The following is a 19,004-nucleotide window of genomic DNA, read 5'->3' as shown; positions in this document are numbered from 1 at the left end:
GCCTCTTTCAAGCCCAAGGTTCGGACATCCTCCGCTAGGGCAAAGTCCTTTTCCTTTAGTGTTCTTTTAGTGTTTATTCGCTCTTTTCGTGCTTTGTTGCCTCTTTATTTGCGGACTTTCTTGGTTAGTGGTTGATTGCTCCCTTGTTTTGTTTATCGTACGAGCGAGGTAATTGCATCGGGGATGACGATGTTCAAACCAGAACCCGTTGGAGGAAGGACATGCGAACGACCAGCAACCTCCTTCAACGGAAGAAGACACTTCGCCATGAGGCGCTACAGCTTTGCCTCCATCACTGATGAAGGAATCCACTCCCCCATCTTGCATCGCAGGCGGAGGAGGAAGCGGAGGCGGCGGTGCAGATGGGGACGGCAGCGACGCACACGATCTAAAGGTAAACCGCACAAACTCGACCCCTCTCCTTCTGTTTTCCTTCAAAAACTGCAGGAACGGCGGCAGGAGGCGAGAACAAGGTAAGAGGTCAGCTCGAGTAGAGGGGACTATTTATGTGGCGGCGATTAGGGAAACGAACCGCACCCACGCGGAGTCTGCCCCAATACAGGCCCCACGAGCCCTCAGAAGATGAGCCGTAATGCGCAAAGGCGCCATTAAGACACGAAGGATCCGGGGAGACTGGCCACATCTTAGATCCGCACGTAGAGTGACCCATGGTCATCATGACCGCAGAACACACACATGATCATGCGCCGAGTGAACGCCGGTAAATCATGACCCCGACGAAAGATGCCCGAAAGCCCCCGAGCCCGTGCGTAGGGAAGCCGGGTCGTTGTCGCAACCTGATATCGTACTTAGGAATCCACCTCTAGGCCGGTCCTTAGAAGGGCTCGAGGCCACAAAAGGGATAGGGGCAGGGAGGAGATGGCCCCCCACGGCTCTAATCGGTGGTGTGGAGCCACATGACCGTCTCTCCTCATGTTCGAGTCGTCCGCTTCGAAGTCTCCTGGGTTGACCCCCTCTAGGGGGAGGCATCTTGCCCTCTGACCGCTGCGAAGGCGGCTGGGGACCAACGGGATTGATGGCCGATGATTTATGGGACATCTCACGTGAGGCACAGCCAAACTCCACATCAATTAGGGTGGATCTCGGGCCCCGCTCGGATTACCCATCGACCCCGATGAGGGTGCACCGCTCCGACCACGTGGTTATGGTGGACATGCCTCTCCCCGCGTGGGGCAAAACTAAAAACCAACCTATAACAAAGGCGTCATGACCCCCAGGTCACAAAGGGCATCAGGGAACAGAAAGGGAGGGCACCAGTGCCCTCGAACCCTCGACTCTCAATCGGATGGCAATGCATCCCTCGAGAACCACGACCCTGATGGAGTAGGACTAAGGCAACTACCTCTTGTCAAGGAAGACACCTCTAAAACCCCGATGCCAAGCCCAAACAAAATTTTCACCTAAATCAAGAAAAAATCCCGGGTAAAAGCCTAGGAAATTACAAACTAACCCAGCCGAGCACCACGGCACTTCGCAAACAAACCCTTCTCTGCTTCCTAACGAAACGAGCGCAGCCAGTGCCACATGGCCTAGCAACCTTAGGCACGGTATCATCGACTTGAGCTCTAGGAGCTATGGCGCTGAATAGGGGCTTGTAGGATGCTCCCCTCCATTGCAGCAAAATGCGACGGAGAGAAGCACCCCACATAACTCTATCTAGCACCGTAGCTCCTACAGCACGGGACACGAGGGTGAGATACAGCTTTAACACCGCCATCTCATAAGGATAGGTGTAAGGAAAATGGACCCTTGGCCCATTTACTTTGGATTTTGGTGTTTAATGACCAACACAACCAAATTGGACTAATGAATTTGTAAGTGATTGTTTTGTAGTTCAATAGGATGCAAGACATGACTTGGACAAAGGCGACGTGATGATTCGATGATCAACACCTCAAGTAAGACCTTAGAAGCACAAGAGAAGACCCAAGATATCAAGCAAAGTCCAAGCATGAAGATAAAAACCAAGCTGCACGTAAGATCACGAAGAAACGAGCTCACAGAAGCTACCGGACGCTGGACGAAAAGCGACAGGATGCTCCAATCAGAGGCTCGGCAACAGCAGCAGCGACCGGATGCTGGACTGGACGCTGGCGGCAAACCAGCCGGACGCAGGACAACAGCCTCTGATCGAGTACAGAGAGGTTCCAGAGCGGCGAACTTGCGACCAGACGCATCCGGTGGCAAGTGACCGAACACTGGCAGCGTCTGATCAGTTGTTTGCGGCTCCAACGGTCGGGACGACCGGACGCGTCCGATCAGGACGACTCTAGCGTCTGGTTAGTACTAGAAAAGCGAGATTTCGTCCCCAACGGCTACTTTCTCAGTGGGGCTTATAAATACAACCCCCAACCGGCCAAATGAGTAAGGTGGAGCTAAGGAAACATACCAAGGATGTTGATACACCATTTTAGTGATCTCCACTTGCATAGTGCTTAGTGTTTCATTAGGTGATTAGCATAGGTGCCTTGCAAAGTGCTTAGGTTGATTAGACCATCGCTTATGCGCTTGCTCTAGGTTTAGGCCTAGTGTTTAGTGAGGTTTGCATACCTCTTACCACTCGGTGCTTGTGCGCACCATTATTGTACATCAGAGGGGCTTGTAGTCTTGCGAGATCACACCAACCACGTTTGTGGTGTGTCCACCACCGTGTACCGGAGGGAACAAGGCCCGTGGCATTTCGGACGGAAGCTTGATAGTGAAGACGGCGGGGAGCATCCGGGAGAGTCCTATCGGAAGGCACGTCAGAGACCCACTTGCGCGTGGGGAAGGCCCGAGGCCATCCACGGAGTTACCCGGCCGGGAGCTTGGCCCTTGCGAGGGGCTCCAACGAGGACTAGGGGGGAGCTTGCGTGCTTCTCGATACCTCAGTAAAAATATTGAAGTCGTCGACGGGAGTTTGCATATCTCTACCTTGCTCTTTAGCTTCCGCATTTACATTGATTGTATTACTCTTTTTGCGGTAGAGATAGCAACACACTAGCAAAACCGTAGTTGCACATTTAGATAGTTTATCTTTTGCATATGTTTTGCTAGGGTTAGAAAAGGGGCCATAGTTTAGAGTTGGAATTTTAAGTTGCCTAATTCACCCCCCCCCCCTCTTAGGCATCGTGGTCCCCTTCAATTGGTATCAGAGCTGGTTGGCTCAATTTGGACCTTTGGCTTAACCGCCGTTGAGCCGACGCTAATTAGAGTGGTTGGGATAGATACCTCTAGGCCTCCGCACTTTGATGGCACTAACTTCCCCTACTATAGAGCTAGAATGGCTTGCTATCTTAAGGTGGTTGATTTAGGAGTTTGGAGAGTCACTCGTGACGGGATGAAACCCATTAAGAATCCCAAAAAAACCCACAAAGAGTGATGAAAAAGAAATTCATTTCAATGCTAGAGCAAAAAATTGCTTATTTGAATCTTTTAGCATGGATGTGTTTAACCAAGTGTTCACTTTAAATACGGCACACGAAATTTGGTTAAAGCTTCAAGAGCTCCATGACAGCACAAGTAATGTCCATGAGCAAAAACATTGTCTAGCTAAACAAAATTATGATTCCTTCGAAATGAAAGATGATGAGCTTGTTCGTGATATGTATTCTCGTTTGAATCTAATTATCAATGAGCTCCATTCTATTGGATTAACAAAGCTAGATGATGCGGACATTGTGAGGAAGATCATCTCCGTGCTACCAAAAAAGAAATATGCAAGCATCATCACCATCCTTCACAACATGGAGGACTTGAGCACCATAACCCTGGCCATAGTCATTGGCAAGATAGTGGCATTTGAAATATCACGCAAGATGGGTCAAGAAGAAGCCACTTCATCAAGCAAAGACAAAGCTCTCGCATGTGGCGAGAAAAAGAAGATGAAGGGCAAGCTCAAGCTCCTCAAGTGAAGAGGAAGAAGAAGAAGATGAGGATGATGATGATAATGAAGATTCAAGTGATGATGATCAATATTCCTCCTCCACCTCCGACTTTGATGAAGAATCAATCAAACTAATCAACAAGGTGGAGAAGATGATCCAAAAGCTCAATGTCAAGGGTGTGCCCATCCAAATCCAAGATCACATTTTCACCAATCAAAGAAATGAGCAAAGAAAGAGAGGATACTATGGATGTGGTGAGTTGGGGCACTTTGTTGAAGTTTGTCCAAACAAGCCCACACCCAAGACAAAGAAGAAGGCATGCAAAAACCAAGCCCTCACATCAATAAGATCATGGGATGATTCTTCAAGTGAAGAAGAACATCATCACAAGAGGTGAGGGCGCAAGCACTCATCATCAAGCTCTTCTCGTGTGTGCCTTATGGCATGAGGTAATGAAAGCTCATCCTCTAGTGAGAGTGATAGTGATGATGAAATGTCATCTTATGAAGAAATTGTGCAACAAAACCTTAATTATGCTAAAGTTTGCACTAGTCAACAAAAGAAGCTCGGGAAAATAAAAAAAGCTAGATAGTTCACAAGAAGCATACAAAACTTTGCTTGAACAATATGAGAATTTTGCTAATCTTAATGTTCAACTATCTACTAAAATTGAGCAACTTGAGGCTAGTGCAACAACAAATGCATGCACAATCAATGATGAGCAACTTGTAAAGAAAAATGAAAGATTAAAAGAAAAATTAGCTAGCTCACAAGATGCTTATAAAAGTTTGCTTGCTAAAATGGAAACCATGTGCAAACATTGTGATGAGCTAACTAAAAAGGTTGCTAATCTTGAAGCCGTTAGTACAACTCCCACTAAGGCATCTAAAAGGAAAAGTTCTAACATGTCTAAAAAGGATGCCTCTACTTCTTGTAATGATTTGTGTTGAGACTCACCTTTGTCCAACCAAGTTTGTGTTGAGAAAGTTGTTGTAGATACAGCACACAAGAGGTTGCAAAGGAGAATGAGCAACTCAAGCAAGAAGTAGCTCGCCTCACCAAGGACTTGACTCAAGTGAAAGGCAAGGCAAAGCAAGCCCAACTTCATCAAGATAACACCATCAAGGGAGTGAAGAAGCTTGATGAAGGATAAACCATGGTTTGCTACATGTGCCACAAGGAAGGCCACAAGTCCTATGAGTGCAAGGTGAAGAATGGGGGAGGAGCAAAGAAGAAGGAGAAGAAGCAAACAAGCAAGCTCTCCAACACCTACACCAATAAGGTGGACAAGAAGGCCTTCACACCTTATCTTTTGAAGAAGAAGAAAAATGACAAGGTGGTGGCCATCAAGGTGAACAAGCAAGCCAACAATGGGGTCAAACGCTTTTGGGTGCCAAAGGAAATCATCTCCAACATGAAGAGCACCAAAAAGGTTTGGATCCCGAAAGAGAAGTGAGAAGTCCAATGGACTTCGAGGAATTTGGAGACTTAGCAAAGTATGGATGCATTTCATGGGGTGCATCATGATGGACAAAATTATTGCCAAGTGGGTTAGTGAATACTATGGACCCAAATTCCCCTTCCCATGTTAGGTAACTAGATTCAATTTACTTCAATTGGTATTTGATTTAAATTTTCCTACAATTGGTATCTTTTAGCATCTAGTTACTATTCATGCCTAGGTTTGCATTTGCATGCTTATATCTTTTGTCATGCATACACTAGGTATTTCATATGGTAGGCTTGCTCGGTTTCATTCTTATTCCTTGGAGCAATCCTACATGGTTTAAAATTGTTTAGGAGCATGGCACATAACTTGTCCTTCAATTGTTCATCTAATATGTGCCAAAGTCCAAATTGTAGATAATTTCTCCCGAATATCATCTTCGAAAATGATTCTCACATTCATGATATGTCATCTTTCAAGTGGTATTATTGATTCTAAAATCAATATGCATAACTTCTACAAGTATCCCACACGTGTGTGCACAAATTTAGGGGGAGGTTACTCTACAAGTTGGATGCTTTGAGACTAACACCTTTTCAAGCTTATCATGTGTGTAGTAGTCTCATTACTAGGAAAATAGAGTCCTCGGAGTTAAGCATCATACTTTGAAGATCCACCACCGGTTGCAAGTGGTAGAAATCAAATTGGTTTCCGCATGTGGTATTTCTAAACTAATATCATCATGTTGATTTCATTTTGATATTTATATACTTTCTCCATGCATTATATAGATTAAATTCCCGTGAGCAAAAATTTGCCAATTATGCATATGCTTTGCCTTCTATCATATGTATGCATATATTTAGGGGGAGCTTTATCTATATAATGTGAGAGTCAAATTTTGTGATCTATTCCACTCTACACATAAAGGATCACAAAGTTTGACCCTCCCTTGTGCTACTAATGTCTTCCTTTTCGGTGTTTGAATCCAAAGGGGGAGAATTTAGAGGACCAAAAGCAAGCATTAATTTGTAGTAATGGTCCGAGAAAGGGAGGATAGTGGATTATGGATTAGTCTAAGTAATGCGAAAACTTGTAGAAAGCAAGGCTTAAATCCATAATACCACATGGGGACATTTGCAAGGGCAAGATAAGTTTCTATAGTCTTACAAGTAGTATCTTTTAGCATCATATAATCTTGCCCCTTGCATTGCATCCTAGCAAGTAGGTAGTTTTAAATTTCAAAATTCTATTATTTGCTTGCTTTGGTCGTGTTGTTATCAATCACCAAAAAGGGGGGGATTGTAAGGAAAATGGACCCTTGGTCCATTTACTTTGGATTTTGGTGTTTGATGACCAACACAACCAAATTGGACTAATGAATTTGCAAGTGATTGTTTTGTAGTTCAATAGGATGCAAGACGTGACTTGGACAAAGGCGACGTGATGATCCGATGATCAACACCTCAAGCAAGACCTTAGAAGCACAAGAGACGACCCAAGATATCAAGCAAAGTCCAAGCATGAAGATAGGAACCAAGCCGCACACAAGATCGCGAAGAAATGAGCTTACAGAAGCGACCGGACGCTGGACGAAAAGCGACAGGACACTCCGATCAGAGGCTCGGCAACAGCAGCAGCGACCGGATGCTAGCGGCAAACCGACCGGACGCAGGACAGCAGCATCCGATCGAGTACAGAGAGGTTCCAGAGCGGTGAACTTGCGACCGGACGCGTCCGGTGGCAAGTGACCGGACACTGGCAGCGTCCAATCAGTTATTCGTGGCTCCAACGGTCGGGACGACCGGACGCGTCTGATCAGGACGACTCCAGCGTCCGGTCAGTAGCAGAAAAGTGGGATTTCGTCTCCAACGGCTACTTTCTCAGTGGGACTTATAAATAGAATCCCCAACCGGCCAAATGAGTAAGGTGGAGCTAAGGAAACATACCAAGGGTGTTGATACACCATTTTAGTGATCTCCACTTGCATAGTGCTTAGTGTTTCATTAGGTGATTAGCATAGGTGCTTTGCGAAGTGCTTAGGTTGATTAGACCACCTCTTATGCGCTTGCTCTAGGTTTAGGCCTAGTGTTTAGTGAGGTTTGCATACCTCTTATCACTCGGTGCCTGCACGCACCATTGTTGTACATCGGAGGGGCTTGTAGTCTTGTGAGATCACACCAACCGCGTTTGTGGTGTGGCCGCCATCGTGTACCGGAGGGAACAAGGTCCACGGCGTTTCAGCCGGAAGCTTGATAGTGAAGACGGCAGGGAGCATCCGGGAGAGGCTTGCCGGAAGGCACGTCGGAGACCCACTTGCGCATGGAGAAGGCCTGAGGCTATCCACGGAGTTACCCGACTAGGAGCTTGGCCCTTGCGAGGGATTCCTTGCGAGGGGCTCCAACGAGGACTAGGGGAAAGCTTGCGTGGTTCTCGATACCTCGGTAAAAATACCGAAGTCATCGACGGAAGTTTGCATATCTCTACCTTGCTCTTTAGCTTCCGCATTTACATTGATTGTATTACTCTTTTTGCGGTAGAGATAACAACACACTAGCAAAACCATAGTTGCACATTTAGATAGTTTATCTTTTGCATATGTTTTGTTAGGGTTAGAAAAAGAGGCCATAGTTTAAAGTTAAAATTTTAAGTTGCCTAATTCAACCCCCCCTCTTAGGCGTCGCGGTCCCCCTTCAATAGGGATGGCATGGTGGAACTGCCCACAGCAAGGGCCACCTCGCACATCTGAGCCAGAGCGCTCCAGAGGCCGGGGGAATCCCAAAGCAGCAGCTCTAGTGACCAAGCCACCCAGTCCTGACCAGATCGCAAGATCCCTCCTAGCATCGATCGATAGATAGGCAGACATCGGCACCCGGCCATCACAAGAAACCTTCAACAAAGTAGAAACTCACGACGTTTCTCTCCCTCTCTCTCTCCTATCCTTCCCCCTGTCTCCAAAACAAGCATCATGAGAAAACTAGTAGAACGAGTTCTCAGACACAATCATGGATAGCTCAAGCAAAGGGCCAATATTTATAGGCCCAAGAGAGAATCGTGAAAGCCATAGCCAACACCAGATGCCCGAACAAGGTTGGGAAAATCAAAACCTCCCCGAAGGCTGGGCCGATACAACGTCGACGAGATCACACGGCCCCACCTAGGTCACAGACCCCGATGAGTGGCACGCTGACACAGCAAGGCTCGGCAATCATGTATCACTTCGATAGAACAAGACAGGGCGCAACGTCCAACTACCATCCTGAATGCACCAAGCCCGCAAGGGGTCGAACGGTGAAGCTCGGAAAAGCCACGACTATGAACCCGCGCTCCAGTACACACACGCATCAGCGCTTTTCACGATCACTTCGTGATCGCCAAAACGCTCGGGGGCTACTGTTGGGGTTGTAACCCCGGGGTGTCTCAAGGCACCAATTAGTTAGCAGGCCACGTGGCCTGCAGTGCAACAGTCAGTAAGGGCCTAAACAACAGAGGCCCAGCAAAAGCCAAGCAGGGCAAGCCAACCGCCAAGGTTGGGGTCATCCCTGACCTCTTCTACCTGCCTTAGTACATGACCTCTTCTCGTCACACCCCCTGGAAGGGATGGGAGGAGGTCGAGCACAGCTAGGCGCGTCTGCTCTGACAAGAGCAAGCATGCCGCACTAACCCCGCAAGGACCAAGGGGACAATAGTCACCTTGGCCTAGTCAGACGCCATCCCTATGCCATGCCGCACCGACAAGACAACACTGCACCACGGGGGCAACGTGTATGACACCCACTGTCTAAATACTGACTGACTAGACGCTTGTATGATCCCATCCACTATGGGATGGGATCCTTGACAAGGGACTCAACGAAGAGGCCATCTAGACCGGCAGAGCGCTTGACCCTGACGATCGGGGTCATGGCTCCTAGTCCTGTAAAGCCACCAGGCGAATGATGGCCCTGGGGACCAGGAGCGATGACGGAGGGCATGACGGACACCACATTGCACAGGACGGCTGGCGAATCATCATCGAGGCTGCAGTGCCACCACGGATGGCACAGTAACGCCACGCCATACCTTGTCGCAATGCGGCTAGAAGACCATGATGATAGCCACGATCGGACATGCACTAGAAGGCGACGTAGCTTGCAAGCCAAGTTAACTAGGATCTCCCTCAGGCTCACGACCCTTCGGTCGAGAGAATCTACTGCTTTGTATGCGCCCTGGCCCTGAACTCTATATAAGGGCAGCCATGGCATCCTTTCCAGATATTCTGAATCCTCTACCATTCCATTCATTCATCATTATAGTAGGGCTCCTGGAACTTCTCATCGGGCAGCCCTTCGCCTAGCATAGGCCCCTCTATCTTTTTCACCATTCTTGCACCCCTCATTGTAAGAACTTCAAAGCATTCAAGCGAGGAGCACGCACTCGATCATCTCTGTGACTAGACGTAGGGCTTCGGCCTGAATGAGTATAAATTCTCGTGTCTATTGGATGCTACCATCGTCTTTCTAGAGCAGCGCGACAATCGTATAAGTTTACTAGTCTGGTTTACAAAACACCGACACTAGTCTTCTACTACTCTTTGAGTCATATCTCATGTCTCAAAGCTGTTTTAAAAAATGTTTGATAAAATAATTTCTTATGGTAGATCTGAGAGAGAGAACTGAGAAAAGCTGATATTTTCAGCTCCATTCGTCATCCACTCCATGTGAGACTGGGTTACCGGGCTTCACTTGAGAAATTGTTATATTTCAACACATTTGACAAAAGTTAGCTCTAAATAGCTCCTGAAGCCACCGGAGAAGCTGTGGAACAGCTTCAAAAGCTATTCTTTTTGCCGAAAGGGTTACAATAAAATAGCTCATCTGAAGCTCAATAAATCTTGCTCGAGTGGGTGCTACATGGAGCTAAAATAATAGTTTTTTTCTAGCTTCATCTCTTCTATCTACTACCACGGCGTTTGGATGCAGGTAGGGATAGGGGTAGGGAAATAGAGTAGGATATGGGGGAGTGGGTTATGGATTTGGAAAAATGCTAATCCCACGTTTGGGTGCAACATGGTTTGGGTTTGGGTTATAGTAGGGCCCACATGCTTTTTTTTAAAGAAAAATAAAAGGAGCATCGGTCGTCTCCTACCCACAGCACACAGGCACCAAGCACACACGAGAGTGCCGCCAGCGAGTATATATGTCCAACGGGCCAGTCCGACCCAGCACTGCCCAAAGGAGGTCGGGCCGGCACGGCACGGTGTGCCACCCAGGCCGTGCCCAACCGGACATCGTGCCTGACCAAGGGCCCAGGCACGGCCTGCTGGGCCATTTTTCGGGCTGGGCCGGCCCGAGAAGGCATGGCCTGCCAAGCGTGCCAGGCTGGCCCGAGGCCTACAGAGAGAGGGAAGGGGATAGCAGGAGGGAAGAGGCGCACGGGAAGCAGCGACCGCCGCCGGCGCGCTCGCACTGGAGGCTGGAGGTGGGGCCGCGCAGGGAGGCAAGGAGGCGGCGGTTGCTGGCGCGCTTGAATCCTCCCGTCGCCGCTCGAATCTGGTCGCGGATGTTGTGTCACGCGAGGGAGACGGCCATGCGTGTGACTGTGCGAGGGAGACGCCGCCGCGTGTGGGGAAGGCGGAAGAGGCGCATGGGAAGTGGCGGCCGCCGCCGGCGCGCTCGCCCTGGAGGCTGGAGGTGGGGCCACGCGGGGAGGCAAGGAGGCGGCAGTTGCTGGCGCGCTTGAATCTGACTGTCGCCGCTCGAATCTGGCCGCGGATGTCGTGCCGCGCGCGAAGGAGACGGCCATGCGTGCGAGGGAGACGCCACCACGCGCGGGGAAGGTGGAAGAGGCGAGAGGGAAGCGTGAGCTGTGACGTGAGAAGGGGAGGAGCTACGACGTGAGGAGGCGAGCGGGGCAACTGAGAATGCGGCGCTGGGAGGGGGAGAGCCACCGTGGCGTGCGCTCTTATACGAGGGGGGGAGGCGGGGACGGTGGGCCACGCTGGGCCGCGCTGGAGGGGAGGAGGAGTGAGGAGGGGAAGGGGGAGGCCGGGCCGCTGTCGGGCTGACCGTCGCAGGCCAGGCTGTGCCGGGCCAGCCCACGGCCCTGAGTAGCGGCCCAGCCACGACCTGCTCCCTCGGGCCGGGCCAGCCCGGGCCCGCACGTCACCAGGCCAGGCCGTGCTCGTGTCGGGCTAAAAAAGCGTGCTTTGTACCGTACCGTGCCATCGTGCCTTGAACTGCATGAACATTTATACCAGCGAGTAACAAGCATCGTCCCCTCACGGCCAGCGAGTAGCAGCAGGGGATGGGCATCGGAGCGAATTCCATGGGGATAGTCCGCAGTGGGCACCTGACGTCCACGCATGACGCGTGTCTCATCTCGCTAGGAACTGTGGTTCCGTGGCAACTGGGAGCCGCTGCCCATCCGGCTGATTTGGTCGGCTCGCTCACGGCTGAGGCTGTGAGTGCTCGGCTCATAGCTTTCACGCTCAGGCCCCCATCCACCTCACCACCTGACCAACTGGGGCCGCTGCCGACACAGCCTTGACCTCCCAGATACACCACCAGCCGACCACCGCCGGCGCCCATCCCCCCACGTACTACGACCAGGCCTCCGCGTCCGGCCGGGTTTGTTTGCCGCCACCCCCCTCTGCTCCCTCTCCTCCGATGGGCACGTCCGGCAAGAAGGCGGCGCCGGCGACGGCGCGGGCTCTCCTCAACGGGGAAGCATATCAACGACGACCGGAGCAGGTGCTCCTCGTCCTCCATGACGCGCTCCCGCAAACTCTGGTTGCGTTCCCGGTCCCTCCCCATGCGCGGGCCTCGACGACGCTTCCTATACGGCTGCGTTGCCGAGCTCTGGCGCAGGCGCGAACGCGGACGCCGCCAAGCTGCTGGGCAAGAAGTGATGAGGAGTTTAGGATTCGTGTTGCTGTTGGTGGCAGCGGCAGCATGGATCAAGCCGTCAGTAGTAGGGGGCGGTGGAGGAGGACTCGGAGCGTTTCTCGTTGCAGTGGTGGCAGCATGCTTGTCTTCCATCACCACTTCTGATTGGGGATCTGGTAAGCCATCCAGACTCTTTATTCTTCGTAGGACAGTAGCGATTGATTCACGGAATGCTTGCTTCCTTTGTGCCCGGGGTCTGCCACAAATTTGCAATACGAGTTCCTTTTGTGTTCTCGAAAATTGTTTCTTTGAATTAGCTGCGGACCTGCTACTTAAAATTAAAAAATGGATTATGAATTAACTAAGTACTTCACTTACCAAATTGATGCAGGGACAGAGCTTTTGAAACAAAAATGTTAGTTTGTTTTTCCCTGTATTCTGGGTATGTTTGGTTGGAGTATTTTCTATTAAAATTTGTTCTTCTGCAAGATCCTAGAAAATGAGTCATTGGCAAAGGTAGACTTACTTTGTAGGATTGTTCTGGATGGATGCAGGTGAATAGAATATGGTCAATTTGCTTACCAGACATGGTTGGTGCAGAGGAAATATTGGCCAATTTACTGCAATTTGCTTTAGATGGACTATTGAGTCAGTTATCAGAGAATGCTTTGAAGACAATGCTGTTTCTAGAGTTCCTATCTCTTCTTTCCCTTGAAAAATTATCATGTACGTGTGATTGTATCTGTGAAAACTACTTCGATATTCCACAAGAATTCAGTGTTGGGTGGACACCTATCTTGAGAGCCATCAGCTGTTGCTTGGTTTGAACTTCTATGTAAGACGGCTTTGGCTGACAACTCAACTGGAGATGCTCCTTCCATGGCTCCAGCTTTTACACGCTTTCCAGCTCTCACAGCAATGAAAATCCCAACCAACCTCATCACAGTAAACCTGGACAGAAGCATCGGGGAGTGCCTCCAATTTCACTTCTGGAGAAGCATAAAGAATATGTTCGATTATTCGTGATCGCGGTTCTTCCAACAGCAGCATTCTCGTTCATTGCTGCATTTCTAATTTTCTACTGCTGTGGATACAGCAAGAACAAGGGCCCTGTTCGCTTGAATATATAAGCCGTACCGTTTCAGCGAAATAACAGTGTTTTTCTCTCACAACAAATCAGTATCAGCATCAGCCGTTTTTATAGCCAGCCGAACAGGGCCAAGGTCTCTGTCGGTGACCAAAGAGATGATCATCCTCTTCTTCACATGCAGTTGGCTAATATGCCTGGTGAGACATTATCCCCATTGTCAACCTGTGATGGATTGTTCTTACTTCTTTAGTATAATACTAACTTGCAACATTCTGTTCTCAGGTTCATCACCTGATGCCTGTGTTGTCACCTTTTGAATCAAGTCATTGCGAAGGATCATCTGCTGGCGAATCATCTGAAGCAGAAGTTAATGCTCTGAAGGATTGATGTTCTATCTAGCATGCCTTTGATCCATCTCTGTCTTGTTCCTCCGTGACTAAGGACTGCAAAACAGGGACCCTACACATTCGTTGGACAAGGAAACTTTCCTTGCAGAATTCATCAGCCTGGGGGCTGTCTGCCAAGGCTCATGGTTTATCTGTGAGGACTACAACCTAGCTGATCGAATTGTTGAAGAGGGCAATTGTTGGGTAGCAAAGGGTTTCATCTCTACGTCGGTGTTCCTGGCACACGCAGCGGGGGTTGCAACCTGAAGGGCGCTGGACATCGTCGCAAAACTTGTAATCTGTAATAGGAATTACGGTTGTACCTTTGTTTATTTTCCTTTCTGGTGTTCCTTCGTCTGTCGCGGGTATCTCGCTCGACGATAGTTGAAGGGGTGTGCCTTCGCTCCTTTGAGTCAAGACAGCAGCCCACTTTTTCCTCAGACGAAACAAGTTTTCCATCCATTGGTTCTCCTCGAGGTTATACTCTATCAATAATTCTTGTCACTTCTAGATAAATAGAACTTCTGATCTATCCTCATAAACACATCTCTTAAAATCAGGTAGAAACTTAACAGGATGCTTATGAATTACATGCCCCAGATGTTTAGCAGCATTAACATAGATGTGCCACAAACAAAGACGATGGCTTGTGTTTCGGAACACATAGGCAACTGCTCCTGCTATAGCCGCATCTTGATCGGTGAAAATTGTGCTCGAATGTTTGCCTGACATTGTTGTTAGGAAGGTTTCAAAGAGCCAAACAAATGATTCAATGGTCTCATTAAATATTAGTGCAGCACCAAAAATTATTGTCTGCTTATGATGGTTAGTTCCAAGGAGTGGAGCAAAAGGGATTTCAAATTTATTAGTCTGAAATGTGGTGTCAAATGACACAGAATCACCAAAGCATGCATAATCCATGATAGATTGAACATCTGCCCAGAAGAAATTAACAATTCAACCATCTTCCTCATTTACTTGAACCGCAAAAAAAATGTAGGATCCTCTGTTTGCTTCTGCTTCAAGTATTCCAACAATATGTTGTGCATCGTTGGATTTTAAGTACTTCTTGTGCTCGCGACCAATCTCATTATTGCAATCCATCCTTGAGAATGGCACTTTGTCTGGTCCTCCGTAGAACTCCTTCATAAACTCATACACCTGGCCTAGCTTCATCCCTGCTTCCCTTATCTGCCCAATCAACTTTCTATCTGCTTCTGTAATACGCCGCTGGGACTTCAGCTTCTGGCATTTATTTGGACTAGCAAGATAATGATTGTGATCAAGAATAACCTTTTGAACTGTCCAAATCCCTTCTCTACTAACACTAAATTGAACACGAGCATCACATCCCGTGCTTGTAATGTCCTTCTTTGATAACTCATTATCCCGATATCCTTGGTTGCTACAAACTATATATTTCGAAGTATATTTCGAAGTATAGTTTCATCTGCTCGACGTTTTGTATGGCTCTTTCTAATACTGAACCCTATGAACCGGGCATATGTGTTGTACATCTCATAAGCTTTAACTTCCTAATAAAAAACCATTCCAACCTCAGGAACAATCAAAGTTTGCCCCGCTTTATCAACTTCCTGATGTTAGATAATTAGGCATTTTCATGATCAATTTAATCCAGAAATAAATCATCAGCAGGTTCGTGACGACATATATGTGCATGTGTATATCACTAACAAACGCTACAGCATGCAAGTATGACATACTGATCGATACAGTAAGTACACAAAGTACGGTAATCACAGAGTTAAGAGTGTACCCAGCGGAGGGTCCCATGCCGAGGGCATCGGAGGCTCCATTCACACAAGACATAGTGCGTTGCTCGAAGTCGTGGACCACAGTCGATGCAGGAAGGTGTTCGCAGTGTAGTCCCACGAACGGTTACCAGGAACAAGACACCTTGTTGTTCCGCGAGCGATCACCAGGAAGAAGACGGGTTCCACGAGCGATCCCCAGGAAGAAGACGTCGGACGAGCAGTCGCGAAATTGCTCCCTAAAAATCTAATCGCCGCACACCCCGTGCAAGGTTCGCAGGCGGACGAGGGTTCCGGAGGCACCTGCTCCCCTGCTGCTCCGTGCGTGCAGAGGTACGGGACGGGGAAAGCCAAAGGGTGGCTGAGATGTGGTCTCTCGGAAGCGAAGGGGGATTGGACTGATGGAGGACTTCTACTTCTATGCCCAGCGGCGGGGAGGGAGAAAGCCAGCGGAGGAACTCAGGAGACGGAGACACGAAGAGACGGTAATTGCGCAATCAACTCACCTCCATCATAAAGGAGAGAAACTCCCGTAATTATGTGGATTAAGTGGCAAAACCTGGCCACGTCTGCCCATCCGCTCGCTCACCGCCCGCCTGCCTGCCTGCCACAGCCATGGCCTCGGCCCGGCCCACCCCACGCACACGCCCACGGCCTCGGCCTCGGCCCGGCCCGGCCGGCGACGGTGGCGGCATCACGCGCGCGCGTGTGGCACTCCTGTGTCCTTTTCTCAACTTCTCAATTAAGATAGATAATTTCCAACCAAATAAGCTGAGTCAACGTTCAGTCAAAATCCCATACGGTATTAAACCATACAACGCTTAATGTTATGGATCATAGAGTTTTATTTGATTTATTAAATATTATATGGGCCAAGCCCATAATATATCCAACAATCCCCACCAAACTATAGGGTTTGTAATAAAGTAGTCTCAGAACCACATTTCTTTTATATACCAGTGTTTCGATAGAGACTGTTAAGTTGAACATCCATCTGGAGTAATAGTTTCACTCAGTCACAACTGAACAATGGACTAAGCCTTGAATTGACAGATTTGTGTGAGGTGAATGCCACTAAAGTCTTTAGCTGATACTAGGCTACAAAAGACATCCTCTCTATTTGAAGCATATAAGTCATACTCCAGTGTCTTTCATGAGTATTTAGAGATCACCCAAATCTCATAGACTGTGACCAACAGTCTGACTCATATAGGTGTGTTCCTCAAAAGATGTTCTGTAGGACAACATCTTTGCTTTAGCAAGCCACTTGAAACACATTAAGGTAAAAACCAACCTGCCTTACAGAAAGGAAAGATATACATCAGAAATGAGTCTTACTAAGGATCTTTCCTCACAATTTACTACTAGCTTATTTCACCATCCTACTTCACGGAATCTCCGATCACATAGAATAGGTTACTACTATAGTAAATTTCATGTGGGTCTCAAACCCATCTCTCTCGATGCACTTTCTATCACATTGCGTGACAGACCCTTAGTGAATTGATCTGCCAGATTGTTAGACATGTGAACATAGTCCAACGCTATTACTCTGGAGTTTCTCAATTTTTTGACAGATTTTAGTCGTCTCTTAACATGCCTTGTAGACTTCATGTTATCCTTAGAACTGTTAACCTTCGTAATCACAGTCTGGCTATCGTAGTTCATAGAAATAGCCGGTATGTGTTTTTCAACAACCGGTAAATCCATAAGGAGATCACGAAGCCACTCGACCTCAGAGCCAGCGATGTCTAATACTGTGAGTTCTGCTTCCATTGTAGACTTCGTTAAGATAGTCTGCTTGCAAGACTTCTAGGAAACAGCACCACCTCCAAACGAAGATACATATCCACTTGTGGCATAAAGCTCATCAGCATCAAAGATCTAGTTGGCATCACAATAGCCTTCCAACACCTTCGGGTGTCCAGTATAATGAATACCATAGCTCATAGTGCCCTTTAGATAGCGCATCACTCTCTCAAGAGCACGCCAGTGATCATCTCCTGGGTTTGACACAAATCGGCTCAGCTTGCACACAGCAAATGAGATGTCAGGCCTTGTTGCACTAGCAAGATGCATGAGCGAACCAGTGATTTGGGAATATCTCAACTGATCCCTTGCTATTCTCCGATTTTTCCTCAATAGCACACTCGGATCATAAGATGTAGGAGCAGGTGCACAGTCACTAAACCCAAAGCGACTCAGCACCTTTTCCACATAGTGGGATTGTAACAGAGTTACCCCACTATCACCTTCTCTCAGAAGCTTGATATTAAGAATAACATCAGCCTCTCCCAAATCTTTCATCTCAAAATTATTAGATAAAAATGCCTTGACCTCCTCAATCACTTTGAGGTTGGATCCAAAGATCAGTATGTCTTCAACATATAAGCACAAAATAACTCCTTCACCCCCACCATACCGATAGTACACACATTTGTCAGCTTCATTCACAACAAAGCCAGCAGATGTTAGAGTTCTATCAAACTTCTCATGCCACTACTTAGGAGCTTGTTTTAGGCCATATAATGACTTTAATAATTTACACACCTTGCCTTCTTGACCATTTGCTACAAACCCATCCGGCTAATCCATATAGATCTCCTCTAACTCTCCATTTAGGACAGCTATCTTAACGTCCATTTGATGAACGATAAGACCATAAGAGGCTGCTAGGGAAAGCAAAACTCGAATTGTGGTTAATCGGGCAACCAGTGAATAAGTATCAAAGAAATCCTCACCTTCCTTTTGAGTATAACCCTTGGCCACAAGTCTTGCCTTGTACCTCTCGATAGTACCATCAGGCCTAAGTTTTTTCTTGAACACACATTTGCACCCTATAGGCTTACACCCATAAGGACGATCAACTATTTCTCAAGTTCCATTAGACATAATAGAATCCATCACACTCCGTACTGCTTCCTTCCATAAGTCACCATCAGGAGAGGAATATGCCTTTTCAATGGTCGTTGGTGTGTCATCCACAAGGTACACAATATAGTCATCACCAAAAGACTTTATAGTCCTCTATCTCTTACTTTTTCTAGTGACTATAGTGTCATTCTCCTCAGAATTTTGCATATAGGGTTCCTCAATTTGTTCTATTGGAGTAAAAATTTTATGCTCATGGGGAATTATAAATTCATGACCAGTCATGCTAGGTGCATTTTTCATGGGAAATTCATTCTCAAAAAATATAACGTCTTTAGATTCCATGATTGTATCAACAGCCATCTCAGGAACACTAGAATTTATAATTAAAAATCTATAACCCACGCTGTGAATAACATAACCAAGAAAAACACAATCAACAGTCTTTGGTCTAAGCTTTTGCTTTTTGTTTATTGGCACATTCACCTTTGCCAAACAACCCCAAGTTCGCAAGAGAGATTTAATCTCTTCTTCTCCCATTCCTCGAATGGTGTAATTTCTTTGTTCTTTGTGGGCATCCTATTCAGGACATGACACGCTGTCAATATAGCCTCACCCCACCATTGCTTAGATAGTCCCGCAGTCTCTAACATGACATTAACCAAATCAGTTAGAGTGCGGTTCT

General features: G+C 47.6%; 1 long non-coding RNA gene across 1 annotated transcript; it reads left to right on the top strand.

Moving 5' to 3' along the window:
* The first annotated feature begins 11,804 nt into the window (after positions 1 to 11,804).
* Positions 11,805 to 14,294, top strand: LOC136528868 (uncharacterized). The gene is made up of 3 exons (XR_010777155.1): positions 11,805 to 12,376; positions 12,755 to 13,487; positions 13,573 to 14,294. It is a non-coding gene; the product is annotated as an uncharacterized lncRNA (long non-coding RNA).
* The last annotated feature ends 4,710 nt before the right edge of the window (positions 14,295 to 19,004 follow it).

This window comes from Miscanthus floridulus, chromosome 19 (assembly GCF_019320115.1).
Source record: "Miscanthus floridulus cultivar M001 chromosome 19, ASM1932011v1, whole genome shotgun sequence".
Classification (NCBI taxonomy): domain Eukaryota; kingdom Viridiplantae; phylum Streptophyta; class Magnoliopsida; order Poales; family Poaceae; genus Miscanthus; species Miscanthus floridulus.
This window is presented reverse-complemented; position numbering and strand designations above follow the sequence as displayed.